This window comes from Lissotriton helveticus, chromosome 5_1 (assembly GCF_964261635.1).
Source record: "Lissotriton helveticus chromosome 5_1, aLisHel1.1, whole genome shotgun sequence".
NCBI lineage: Eukaryota > Metazoa > Chordata > Amphibia > Caudata > Salamandridae > Lissotriton > Lissotriton helveticus.
In genome coordinates this window covers 1291164745-1291179340 of record NC_136065.1, presented here as the reverse complement: position 1 = coordinate 1291179340, position 14596 = coordinate 1291164745, and the positions used below count along the sequence as shown (strand labels likewise).

Below are 14596 nucleotides of genomic sequence, written 5' to 3'. Positions count from 1 at the left end.
ACGTCCCCACCGAGCCACAGCCCAGCTTGCAGAGTCCCTCCTCAGAAAAACTCATACGTACTAGACGGGGACCAGTGACATATACCCTATGCAGAATCTTAAGTTGGACCAGTCAGAGTCTCGCAGGGATCCCAATCTCCTTAGGCGAGGAGACAGCAGATTGCCAGTCCTCATCATCTAACTCGAGACCGTCTTGGACCCACCGGTCACGTAGTGGCAGGCTTCACATTTTTTAATGAATTCAATTAGTTGAATACATATCCATAGGCTGCAGCTACAATAAGTGCAGTGGATACAGTGGTACCTAGGCCCAGAGCTCTGAAGTGTACATTGAAATCTATTAACCACAAAACCTTAGTACCCCAACAACAATCAACGGGCGAATTTTCCTTGCTTGCAAAATGAAACTAATTTGGCGTTTATGAATTGTATCAGGCTGGGATATCTTCTGACTTCACCATTGCACGCAGCTTCTCCGAAGCAGATGAAGTCACAGGGTAATTCAGCCAAGAAACACGGTGGAGCACAGTTGATTTCCTGATTTTCTGGTTAAAAAAACAAGATATGTTAGCTTGCATTTAACAATGCTTATCAAAATGTCCAAGCAAATATTTAGTGGGGGAAAGATCACAATAATAATATGGGTATTTTGGGGGCCCCTGTTCAGAACAGTTTTGAATTTATTATTCAATTCCAGCTCTTTCATGCCCCGTTTGGCCAAGTCACTGACAGTGCACAAGCAGACTCCTCTTCTCCTATTCTAAATGTGTATTCTTCTAATATTCAGGGATAGTGACATGTGTTTTCAATATTGTAACACAGCAGCAGCTCAATAATGTTACTACAAATATTCTCTGTGACCCCCTCCCATTTCTCATATGTCAGGTCCTGTTTTGATCTAAAAGAAACAATTATATGGATGTTGCATGAAACATAAACACAACATTTCTCTGCAAAATGTCTGCCATAGACTCTAACACATCACCCACATTAAAAATAAATTTAAGGAAAACGGTTTTAAAACAATCTGCTTAAACATTATTCAAGGTCATCAGGACAAGACACTGCAAAATAGAGTTGGCTCTATCAGGCCCTCCCTGAAAGGCTGGGGTCTGGGCCCATGCCTCAAAACGCCTCTCGTCTTTGCTGCAACTGCGAAGTGCAGCAGAGCCTGCATGAGAGTGCCTGAATGAATTGCAGGCCCAATCATTGGAGCAGTGCTGGAATTGTTGTGTGCATGGCAAAGTCAGATCAAGAGGTTATGCTGGGATATGGCGGCTGAAGGGAGGAGTCACAGCACCGAAGCTCTGCTTTAAGGCCAGGGGTTGTGCTTTAAATGGGCTAGTGCTAATTTGAAAGGGGGAATACCATCATTTTTCAGCACTCCTGCAATATATTAAATGGGACAGTGCGAGGCCCAGGTAAAATGTCTTCTAGGCTGACGTAATCTCACATCATTTTGATAATCTGACATTTAGCATGCCACGCAAAATTCCCAAAATAAAATCAGTATGCCACATCCCGTAATTACATTCTGTTTGTGGAAAGAAAATAGCTCTCACACACATTGGAACAATACAAATGACCAGAGCACGAGCGTTTTTTTTCTTCTTTTTAACAGTAAAATACATATTTACATAAACAAATTGATGCATCTTGTGTAGTTACTAGTTAAGCATATTTCCTAAAATTGTCCATAATTATGTAATGCAACTTTTGCACATCCCTTAACATTTCCAGCACTTCTCAGGAGCAAACTGGTACTGTGGATAGAGAGAACCTGGGGGCATATTAGCGAGGGCGTTATCGCCACTTTAGCGGCACTTTTTTCCTATAAAGTGGCAATTTTTTTATCGCCCAATTACCAAGCTGTCACTAACAGTAGTTAGCGACAGCTTCCAGGCGATAGCGACCTGTTTGGGGCCTGCTTTGCATGTCAGCGATAGTTATCGCTAATGACATGTAAAGTGGGTGTACCCAAACTGGTAGCGACGGAAAGCAGTCACTAACACAGCTATCGCCTATTAGCAATACCCACGACGCGATAAAAAACGCACGCTAACCGCGATTAGCGCCAGGATTTTACACCTGGTAAAAACCTGACTTAGCCATAATAGTCAATGGGAGGTGGATTCTACCACTAAGTCCCCACCTGCCTGTTAGCGAGATTTTCTTTAGCGATAGGATTTATATCGCTGAAAATCTCACGTTATAGATGGGATTTTCCGCTATTGCTGGATTTTTTATCGCTGTGGAGATAAACGTTGGTAATACTGTGTTATCACCGCAATAAAATCCAGCGATAGGAGGCGATAAAAAAAATCACGCTGAGCACGGTTTGCGACAATTATCGCAAGTTGTTGCTAAAATACCCCCTGGACTTTTACATTTCCTTTTAAAGCACTGGCCTGGGGCCCATATTCAAGATGCACAGGTGTCAGTACTCCGCCTCGAAGTGCAGCGTGCAGTCCACATTCTAAAAGGGCAGGCCTAACTCCATTCTTTATTCATCATGATCACTTCCTCTACACACTTGCTGGCGCTGACAAGAGGATCCATACGTGCGGGAGGTATTTGCGGCCTGGACAGTGAACACCCTGCAGCCACTGCAGCTCATGCTTGCCTGCCCTCGCTGCTGTTCTCCTGTCACCCATAGACCAGCCCTGTCCTCTGAATTCTTTGTCCATGTTACTGTCCTGATATCCTGGTGCACTATGAATATTTCTGCTGTGTTTTTCCTGACAGTCCGCATGAAATGTCTTCAGTAATTTTTCTCTTGTTTTCTCTTTTGTTACTCCTTGCTTTTGTAACATGCTGAGACATTGGTTGGCTGCTCTAGCATTTCCAGAAATAAAATAAGATAAAATAAAAAACGATTTCTCTCTATGAGGCTGTGGAAAGGCCTGTACATGTCTAAGTTATTCCCTAATTGCACTTATACCCCTCTGTCAGATCACGCATGTGGAATGGATAGTTTGCTACTGTTATTTGTAATAATTCATTAAAAGTGAAGTGACATCAAAAAGCCTTCAAAGTGTCAACTGCACATTGCTGGCGATCTATGGTAGTTTGAAGGCTGATGGTACGTGAACAATCAAAAATAGTGTGGCACAACCACTGTGACAAAAAACATCTGCTTATCTCATTGCATAGAAGACTTTGGCACTCTCACAATGACTTTCCTTACAATGCCACAGGATTGCCGGTAACTCCAATCAACAACCAGGGGCCTCATTTATGAGAACTGACGCATCGCTGCGTGAAAGCAGCGATTGCGTCACTTCTCACTTCTACTTGCGACATACCTGATGCGTCATATTTAATGTATGACGCATCATGTCGCAAGGAGTTACAGATACGTCAGTATTTCTGACGTATCTGTAAGCGCAAAAGTGACGCATTGCTGGAGTGTGTCACAAAAGTGACGCAACTCCAGCAATGTGTCCTTTCACATGGGGCAAGCCCCATGTGAAAGGGCCTGCATCAGTCTTACGCCTGCTGTGAGACAGGCGCAAGATTTTGACGCAACAGCGTCCTAGAAGTGACGCAGTGAAATCTCATAGATTTCACTGCGTCACTTTTACAACCCTTCCTTGCGTCAATACGCCCCCCTTGCATACATTATACCTGGCGCAGGTATAATGTAGCGCAGGGGTTTACAAAGTGACGCATCTACTTAGATGCGTCACTTTGTAAATATGGCGCAACAAGGAGCATTTTTTACGCCACTGGTGCGTCACAAAAAGTGACGCACCGGCGGCGTAAAAGCGACGCACAGCCTCATAAATGAGGCCCCTGAAGCGTGAACCTCATAAAAAAAGCAAAATATTAATACACTGTATCAAAAAGGTATTTGTGAGAAAGTAAGGAAGGGTGTGCGAGGGTGGCAGGGAGGAAAAACGTATATACAAAACATTGTAAGGCAGATTTATTAAAAACATCACTAAAATAACTGAAAAGCAATGACGGGTGAAGTAAGAGCACTCTGAAAGAGAGTCTTGGGAAATAAATAAGGTTGCGCATAAAATGAATTTTGGTAAGAGGGAGAGGAAAGAAGATCTAGTAGAAAGAATACAAAAAGCCTTCGCAATGCAATAGGTCACGCATTTACGAGACTTGGAGCTATTGGCAGTGTAAATGTCAAAAGCTTAAATTCTCGCAAATGCTAGACCTTGGAAACAACAACAAACAAAATATTTGTAAAGCAATACGTGACACATATGCAAGAGTTTAAGTTATTGTCAGTTACAATGCCAATAACTCAAACTCTCATAAATGCGAGACCTATGGCATTGCAAAGAAGCGGCGCCATATTTCCGGACTGCTTGAAAAGTGAAAGCGCACATGGTGCACTGAATGTTGCTGCAAAGAACGTCGTGCTGCAGTAAGACAAAACTCACTAAAGAAAATAGTGCTTAAATTGTAAATAACACAGACAGTGTAACAACAGAAGTAAAAGGGCCAGTCCTCATGGGAGGTTACAAATGAAGGCAATCCAGTACTATGGAGGGACTAACAAGCCGATTACCGAATTAGAAGCCAGAATTCACAAAGGACAAAGACACAAGACAATGAAAAATCTGGGTGGAGAGTGTGCAGAGCTTCAAGTGCATACTCTAATACAGCATGCCTCGCAGAGCAGCGCATTTGCTGCCCAGGCTGGACCTAAACAAATTATGAGTGAAAGCAAATGATTCTTCGAGGCAAAGTTAACAAGAAACAAAACACCCTCAACCACTGTCCCTCATGGTTGCTCATTGTTTTATTAACAATTCATTCAAGAAAGGGAAGTTTTAACATTCAAATCCCAAAATGTGCCCGTTGTTAGTCGTACTTTAAAGGAAATAGTTCTTTCATGCCAACTCCCTCAAAATCAACATGTGATACAAAATAGATGTAATGGGTAACATGAGTAATATGGTCCTTTAACGCCTTAACCGCGGCGGTTTTTCTGCCGCGGTGCGGGTGTTCTAAAGGGTGAGCGGGGCTCCGTCGGCCATTAAAACTTAATTAGGCCGCACACCTAATGCCTTGCGAATCTTAATTTCTGGTTTTGTTGAGTTTATGGTAGATTTGGGCCTTCATACCAATTTAAAAAATCATTTATAATGTCTTGTGGCCCCAAAAGTTATAAAATAAGCCATATTCAATCAGGGGATGACATTTTAACAAGCACTTGCACTTTCCCTTATCTTGGGTTGTTATTTTCCAACATTGGCTCTTGGCAACCTCATGTTGCCCAAGCAAGGAACAAAATGAGCAAGGCCATAAATTCTTTAACCTCCCTTCGTCAACCCAATGAGGCAGATGTGATTGTGTCACTTTTACAAATCTATAAAACACAATGCCTGCCCGTGGGAACCTATGGTGCCGAGGTGTGGGGTTATGCTAACTGTACCCAATTACAGACCGAAGAAAATAGATTTTGCCGGAAGATTTTGGGGGGGTCATTAGTGCACCAACTTACATCTGCCACAGGGAACTAAACCTCCTTTACACAGAAGACTTCATAAGATCTAGACCCCCACTGTTCTGGATAAAAATCTGGTGTAATCCTGCTGCCTCCCTGTCACGCGATATTATCATGGACTGTTTAAACTGTGAGAGGGCTAATTGTATACCTTGGCTCAAAGCTGTGGAAAATAGTCTATCGAGTGTGGGGTTGGGTCATCTTTTTACTACTCCACAACTTATTGATCACACGCATAAGAATTTAACTAAAAAGGCCCTCTATGCTCGTTATCGCAAGGAGAGACTAACGCGTGATTAGGTAAAATCCACTACAATTAGATACACCTCCTTCATGGAGACAAGTGAGAAATCACCTGCCCTGCCCCAGGGCTACCTCCGCTTGAAGCTTGGCAGATGGAATAGGAGTTTGCTATTTCGGTTTTGGGGCGGAAGCATTATAAATTTACTCTGCTTCCCGTTAGGCTTCAACAAACATGTGGAAAACCTAAACTGTCCCTGCAACTTTGGCGGCACACAAAGTCTGCTTCATTTTATTTTCTTTTGTGGTTTTTATAGAATGCACACTTTGCACTTTTTAATGCCGTACTGAAAGATCATTTGACATTGACATTGACTTAACCACAATTCAATATATAAGACTAATATCACAAAAAATAATTATTTACTACATAACTGTGCAAGGTAAGTGTGAAAACTAGTGAGAATACATTTATTTATTTGCAGGTTTATAGAGCGCTTGAATCAACTCCCATTGGAGTATCTCTGCGCTTAGGAGCCAAAAAAACAAAGACAGAGCAAAATGACATCAAAAGGATTTAGATCTGATTTCTGAACAGCAGGGTTTTGAGCTGCTTTCTAAAATGTTGATGCTCTGAGCAATGTCTGAGGGACAAAGGGAGTTTGTTCCACAGTGAAGGTCCCGCTACAGATAGAGCTTTACCACCATGCCTGGCCTTTCTAGCACGGGGTACCACCAAGAGAAGGTGGTCACTGGATCTGAGAGACCGGGTCTGAACATATGGAGTAAATTTATTTTCCAAGTAGGCGAGCCCTTGTCCATTTAGACCTTTATGTATTAGACAGCAAATTTTAAACTTCGTTCTCTGTCGGATTGAGAGCCAATGCAGTTGTTCCAGAAGAGGTTTAGATGCCGTTCTCGGGGGAACCTTCAGGACTAAGCTGGCCGCCCTGTTCTGGATTACTTGGAGCTTAGCCATCACACCCTTATTTGCAGAAAGTACATTACATAATCTTCGTGCCAAATTGGTCTTGTCCTTGGTCTGTCAAAATGTTTGGTTATCATGTTGCCAAATGATTACCTCCAACACGATGAGATAGTCGTGAACGTTGATCATCAATCTTCACTAAACAAGATACATTCCGAACATCGCATGAATCTAAAATCACAACATTTCTCTTGACTTCAGATATAACAAAAGGACCTATAAATTTAGAATGTCCCTTTTTGACAATACCTGGTTTCCTGACAAGAACAGTATCACCAATATTCCACAAAGTTACTTTAGTACAGTGTTTCTTATCAAAATTAACTTTGTATTTATCTTGATTAATTGTTCTCCGTGAAATTATATCTGATAAAGAAGGTTGATCACAGTTAGTATTATTCAATCCTAACCAAACAGGATTTAATTTGCAATGCAGTTTCCTACCTCTGAGTACAGAAAAAGGAGAAGCATTTGTGACACAATTAGGAGTTACTCTATGTGCCCACCACGTTTCTCTCAAAACTACTTTCAACGATATCTTGTTTTGAATAGCACGTTGAACACAGTTCTTAACAATTTTATTCATGCAATATAAAGGAGTTCTAAAATGTAGAATTGCTAGACTGATAAGAAATTGTTCCACTTCTGAAGACACAAACTGCGGATTATTATCCGTAATAAGGGTTTGGGAATTCCCTCTCTAGAGAATTCATCCTTTAAAAATTCAATAACAGTTTGAGTGTTAACTGATGGAACACACTTAGTCACCACCCATTTGGAAGTATAGTCCACAAGCAGAATTACAAAACGCTCACTCTGATTTAATAACTCAAATGGACCAGCAATATCTAATCCCAATTTCGTCCATGGTTCAATTGGTATCTCAACAGGTGAAATTGGTGCAGAGAAGGTTTTCTTGGACTTATCATTGTTTGCACACTGCCAACAATCTTTAACAACTGACTCCACCTCATGTTCCATACCAGGACACCAATACCATTGACGAAGCCTCGATTTTGTTTTGTTGTGACCCAAATGGCCTTCGTGTGCTAAATTTATTATTTTGGATCTTAAGCTGGAAGGAGGAACTAAACGTTTTCCCCTCAAAACTCTATCATCAACAATACTCAACTCATCTTTTATACAAAAATAATCTGACATGGAAGAAGGTACTAGTTTTCTCTCTGGCCAACCTTTTACAATCAAACTTTTCAAAATCATTAAATCTGAGTCATTCAGATAAGAGTCACTCCATTCTTTATTTTCTAAAGCTGACTCAGAAATCCAATTTATACTTGGTAAGTCTTTACCATCAGAATCAACATGAAACTCAGTATGAATGGGCAACCAAGACATACAATCAGCCATGCAATTTTTTGAACCTTGTACAAATTCTACTACAAAATTATACTCTGTTAGTCCATCTATCCAGCGAGAAATTCTAGGAGAAAGATTATCCAAGTCCCTAGAAATGAAAATCCTTGTAAGGAGTTTATGGTCTGATCTAACCGTGAATGGTATCCTCCACAAAAAGAATTTAAAATGGAGAATTCCCCAAAACACTGCCAACGCCTCCCTCTCTATTACCGAGTACCTCTCTTCAGCTCCTCTCAATGAACGTGATGCAAAGGCAATTACTTTCATTTCACCACCAACAATTTGAGAGAGTACCGCACCTAATCCACAAAGACTTGCATCTGTAGACAAAACCGTTATTTTATTCACATCAAAATTTCCCAAAGTTGGTAATTTTGCAATTCCACTCCTCACATTATTGAATGCAACATCACACTCTTCTGACCATTCAAAGTGAGAACCTTTCTTTCAAAGAGATCTCAATGGTTGTGATAAGGAAGCAACATTTTGTATAAATTTAGAACAAAATTCAGCAAGCCCAAGGAATGATCATACTTGATCTTTGTTGGTGGGTTTTGGTGCTTCAATTATGCTCTTAGCTAATTCAAATTTTGGACTAACACCCTCACCAGAAATCGTGTGTCCGAGATATGTCACTGAAGTGACCCTAAATTTGGATTTCTCTTTCTTGATGACTAAACCTGCACCTTGTAACCTTTCCAAAACTTGCCATAAGATGTTGTCATGCTCCTCAAAATCCTTTCCATAGACCAAAATATCATCTTGAAAAAACTTAAAACTTTGTCTAAACCATTTAACACCTGTTTCATGATCCTCTGAAAACATGCCGCAGTGGAGGCAAGTCCAAAGGGCATCCTCACAAACTGAAACGCTCCAATGGGTGTTGCAAATGAGGTCAAATGCTTGGACTCTGGATGTAACTTGACCTAGTGGTAAGCGGAGGACAAATCCATAACACTAAAAATCTTAGCATCCTTAATGAGTGAGTTTGAGAGTTTCATTTATGTTCAGTAAAGGTTGTCTATCAACCCAAATAAATTTGATTAATCCTCTTAAATCCGCACATGAACTTATCTCTTTCCCACCATCCTTGGGTGCTACAACCACCGGGGCCAACCACTCTGAACTCTCAATCTCCTCAATCACCCCTCTCTTTTTCAGTTTCTCAATCTCACATCTCAATGGTTCCATCATCATGTTTGGCGCTTTCCTTACTTTTGCTACAAACGGAATGTCTCCCTGTTTCAAAATGATTTTATGTTCAAAATTCTTCAAGAGGCCTTGGTTGGTACTGAAAACTTCTGGAAATTTTGAGACAATATCTAAAGGAAATTCCTCTTTAGACAACAACAACACTTTTTGTGCACTATTGGGGTTAAGAGTTATGCCCATATCCCTCTGATGTCTCCAACCAAGAAGATTATCACCCCTTTATGCTATATAAACTTTTCCAACAGTCTCACGATCAGAAAATTGAATCTTTTTTACACAATAACCTAAAACGTCAATCTTTACACCACCATTACCTACAGGGTTAATGTCTGAAGGTAACAACTCAATATTATCACTTCTAAATGTAGTTTCCCAATTCTTGTCACCAATCATCGTGTATGGCGATCCAGAATCTGCCAGAACCATTATTTTCTTTCCACCCACAAATATTTCACACTCAGGCATATCAATTGGATCAACATCAACACATCCATCCTCATGTATACTAGATACTATTTTTGTTTCATCTATTAGTTGATTTACACCTTGCTGTTTGAATCCTCGGCATACTCGAGCATATTGGCCTTTCTTACCACAATTCTTACAAAACGCAAATCTTGCAAAACATCCGGGACTGTTCGTCCAATGACCTTCACTTCCACACCTAAAGCACTTGGGAATGGCAGATTTGTTGTCAATAGAAAATGTTTTCTGTTTTCTAATCTTTTCTCTGGTTCTTTATTTAGTGGAGGTGTTTCATCCCTGTTTCCCTGTTTATCTGTTTTATTCTGTTAACAGACTCTTCAGTATTCCATTTGTCTTTTGATGTAGAATCTTTATCTTTCTCATCACGCATCTTCCGCACCCACATATTAGTGTTTTCCATACCTCCTATTATAGCAACAGCATCTTTCAAATTTGGATTTTTACTTAACAACTTCTCTTGCACTTTAACGTTATTGGTGCATCTAACGATTTGATCCCTTATCAAGGAATCAGTCAACTGCTCCAATTCACATGTGGGTGCCAACGTTTTAAGGGAGACTACATAACTAGAAGTGTTCTCGTTTTTTCCTTGAACCCTGGAAAAGAATTTATGTCTTTCTAATACCACGTTAATGTGTGATCCAAAGTGTTGTTCAAGCATTAAAACTGACATATCATAGACATTACCTGGTTCTCCTGCACCATTACCTATTTCAATCTCATCTAAACTTTCATAAATACATCTACCTTCAATACCCAAATTATGTAACAAAATTGTTTGTTTGCGAATGGATGAAAATTTCTCACCTCTCACTGCTATGAGGTAAGAAGCAAAAATCACTTTCCATCTCCTCCATGGCAAAACAGGCTCACCTTTCTCAGTTAGAAAATGGGGAGGTTCAGATGTAGTTGCCATAGTTCAAACCTGCGAAAAAACAATTAAAATGGGTATAGAAGGTGTTCAAGGAAAACAACTTTCACAAAAAAATATAGAAAAGTGAAAATAATCAATAGTCCAATGTTTTGTTCCTGTTTTGTTCCAGTCAAATCACTTTGTTGATAGTCATGAAAATGACACTTTTCAGAAATATGTCTATCATCAAGTTGTAAGATCACCGTGAAGAAAATCAAATGTTCCCAGAAAGTCAAGTGTGCGCATCACTGAACGCACATCAACCAATTCAAGACAAGTGTGTGCATCACTGTGTGCACTTTGTCGATTTTTGGACTTGTCGACCTTCCAACATCAATTGTGTACATCTCCACCATAAATAGTTTAAATTGTGAAAACTCAAGATGAGATAAATAAAAGTTACCTTGGAATCCGTAACGTTTTGTTCCAGAGATCAGTAATGGTGAAACTGATGAAAATTCTCCTTTCCTTACTTAAAATGGCCGCCGTGCCATACGTCATGACGCACAGGAAGCGAATGCTGCGCTCATATTCCAAAACAGATGATGTGGAACTACGTTGACGGTCTACCTTATATTTCCCAGAATCCAATGGGAACGACTGTTGTAGAATCCATACGTCATCATTTGAAAATCGGAGCCGCGCTGATCAAATCACAGTATTGGATCCATGGCCACATCAAACTCCGGCACTCTCCACACACACGTAATAAAAGTACCTGTAGAGCCGATGTTCACTCAGAAGTCAATCGCAACGTTTTGAGAGTGAAGACATTAATGGTGACTGGTAAGAAAAAAATTACAATTCACTTTTTTTGTTCCACGTAAGTCCTTAGTTAAATGTCGTGTAGGGTTGTTGTCTATCTCCTTGAATTTCGTCGCCAATGTTAAGAATAATTGCTGCAGTCAATTAGGATTAAAATTGGTCTTTAATGCAGCAAGTTGGAAACACAACCCTCACGGACCAGGATCCACTCCAACTGTCCTGTGTCAGGTTCTAATAATTACATTCTTAAAAGAACTTAGAACTATAGTACATCATAGCATAGATATAGTAAAAGTATTACAGTAAAACTTAACAACAACAGTCTGGCTTTGATGTGCCGTACCCCACACTCATACAGGAACACCTCTCACCCGGTACTCATACAGGAGGATCCTTCACTCTGCACCTCTTCATCAATGCCAGCGCCTTCCTCCTCCTTGGAGACCTTAACTTGACAGCACCAACACAAACTCTACATCACTTCATGAAAATATCAGAATCATTGGCCTCACTCAGAACGTTACTGAACCTATCCATACCACCAGACACCTATTGGATTTAATTTTCGCCTCCATTTTTTCTGACCTTCTTTTTGTTGGTGTTAGGACTCTGGACTCTTTGCCACTGGTAGCCAGGGCTAAATCACATGTGCTTTCCCCCTAAACATGGCATGATTGGTTTACACCTATTTGGCATATTTAATTACTTGTAAGTCCTTCGTAAAGTGGTATACCATATACCCAGGGCCCGTAAATTAAATGTTTCTAGTAAGCCTGTGAACAATGTACAGGATACTTAATATTGTTGGTGTACAATGGCAGTTACCATTGGGATACGGATGCCGGAGAAGAAGACCAATCACAGAGAAATCAATACACAGGCCAATATTGTTAGTGCAAATAGTATATTTGTATTCTAGTACTGTAAAAACGAAAGTGCTCGATGTCCAAAGTTAACTAGAACCTATATTACCAGATTGACAATTTATAACATATATTGAGGTTTCACAATCAACAAAAACGACCATTTGTTTAATATATAGTCATTGTTCCTAACCTTCTACCATATTCAAAGGGCTATCAATTGGTTTGTTTAAATATATGTTGACAGAGTTTTAACCTCACCTCCAGTAAGGGGTCTCTCCAAGAACATTTTTATCGGGAGACCAGGGGGGACGCTGGGTGGTATGAGATTTGTGTCAACTTTCCCACACAGATATGTGAGAAAAATGTGATATTTTTCAGCTAACTTTGAGGTTTGCAGGAGATTCTGGGTAAGAAAGCTTTGGGGGATCCACGCAAGCCACACCTCCTTGGACTCCCCAGAATGTCTAGTTTTCAGAAATGTTTGAGTTTCGTAGGTTTGCCTAGATGGCCACCAATACCGGGACCAAAAACACAGGTGCAGCCCTGGCAAAACTAGGCTGTTATGTGATAGCTAATTTTGATGTCTCCATAATACATTTTGGGTTATTGCCTGTAGCGGATGCTGGGCCCGCCCACACAAGTGAGGTACCATTTTTATCCGGAGACCTGAGGGAATACTGGGTGGTAGGAAATGTGCATCAGCCACGGTGATCCAACATCTTTCATACACAGAAATGTAAGAAGAATGTGATTTTTTTCAGCTAAATTTGAGTTTTGCTGGGGATTCTGGGTAGAAATATTGGGGGATCCACACAAGTCACGCCTTCCTAAGCTCCTCCAGGTGATGTGTCCATGTTGCGTTTTGGGATGTTTCCTGTCACTGGTACCAGCCTACCCACACAAGTGAGGTACCAGTTTTATGAAGAGACTTGAAGAATGCTGAGTGGTGGACGTGTGTAGCCCCACGCAGATTCCAGAACTTTCCAGTACAGAAATGTGTTGTTTTTTTTACTAAGTTTGGGCTTTGCAAAGGATTCTGGGTAACAGAACCTAATGTGAGCCACACAAGTCGCCCCATCCTGGATTTCTCTGGGAGTCTAGTTTTTAAAATTGTATAGGTTTGCTAGGTTTTCCTGGTAGCTGGTTGCGGGTCCAAAATCCACAGCTAGGCACATTGCAAAAAAAAGGGTCCGTTTTCACTGGAAAATTGTGATGTATCCATGTTGCCTTATGGGCCATTTCCTATCACTATGCCTACCCACACAAGTGAGGTACCATTTTTTATCAGGGAGGCTTAGGGGAACACAGAATACTAGAACAAGTATTATTGCTAATTGGCTTTCTTTTTATTTCTGTGCTCCAAATGTAAGACAATGTGTAAACAATAAGTCATTATGAAAAATGTCCTCTAATTTACATGCTTGTATGGGTACCCACAATTTTGGAGATGTGCAAATAATCACTGCTTTTAAACCCTATATTTTGTTCTCATTTTGGAAATATATAGGTTTCCTTGATACCTATTTATTACTCTTTATATTTGACCAGTGAAGTAGTGTGGCTCACTGGTTAGAGGCGGCAGACCCGAGAGCAGAGGACGGCCCGGGACCAGGGTTCGATTCCCGGCGCGGCAGGTTTCTGGACCAGGGTCAGCGGACTCGATAATTCTCTCGCCTCGGTGCCCACTCTGATCAGCGATCACACTCGGCAACTCTGGGCATTAGCTTGCCTCATCTTCACTAACGGCCCCACCAGACCGCCGGGGATGCCTGGTCTCACCCTGGAGATACCCATTAAGGGACCATCTCTCAGGGAAGCCAGGAAGGGTTTCGCAGCGGTCGAAGCGCCTTGGGACCCTACGGGTAAGTAGTGCGCTATATAAATGCCTATACATTTTACATTTACCACATGAATTTTTAACTGGTACACAATGAAAAACCATTGTAAAATGCAGCTCAGTTATTGGCTCTGGGCTCCACAAGTTCTTGGTGAACCTACAAGTCCTATATATCTCTGCAACCAGAAGGGTCCAGGAGACATAACAGTATATTGATTTGAAAAATCTGCCATACTTAGAAGAAGTTACAGGTGAAAATGTTGGCCCAAATGGCTGTTTTTTTCAACTCAATGGTAATATTTTTTTATTTTCAACTGTTAGTTTCTATTAAAAAAACCTTGAAGGATCTACACAAATGACTCTTACTGAATTCATAATTCTGTCTGCCATCCAGAAATATATCGGTTTACAGGATCCAAAATTGCTTTTACACTCATTTCGG

The 14596-nt window shown here is 40.7% G+C and overlaps 1 long non-coding RNA gene across 1 annotated transcript in view; it reads right to left on the bottom strand.

The window, feature by feature from the left end:
• Positions 1-414: 414 nt before the first annotated feature.
• The window catches only part of LOC144753588 (uncharacterized), an 87291-nt gene continuing 73109 nt past the window's right edge, over positions 415-14596 (bottom strand). Inside the window, exon 4 of the long non-coding RNA XR_013594422.1 lies at positions 415-545. This is a non-coding gene — a long non-coding RNA (uncharacterized LOC144753588). The remainder of the gene's footprint in view (positions 546-14596) is intronic.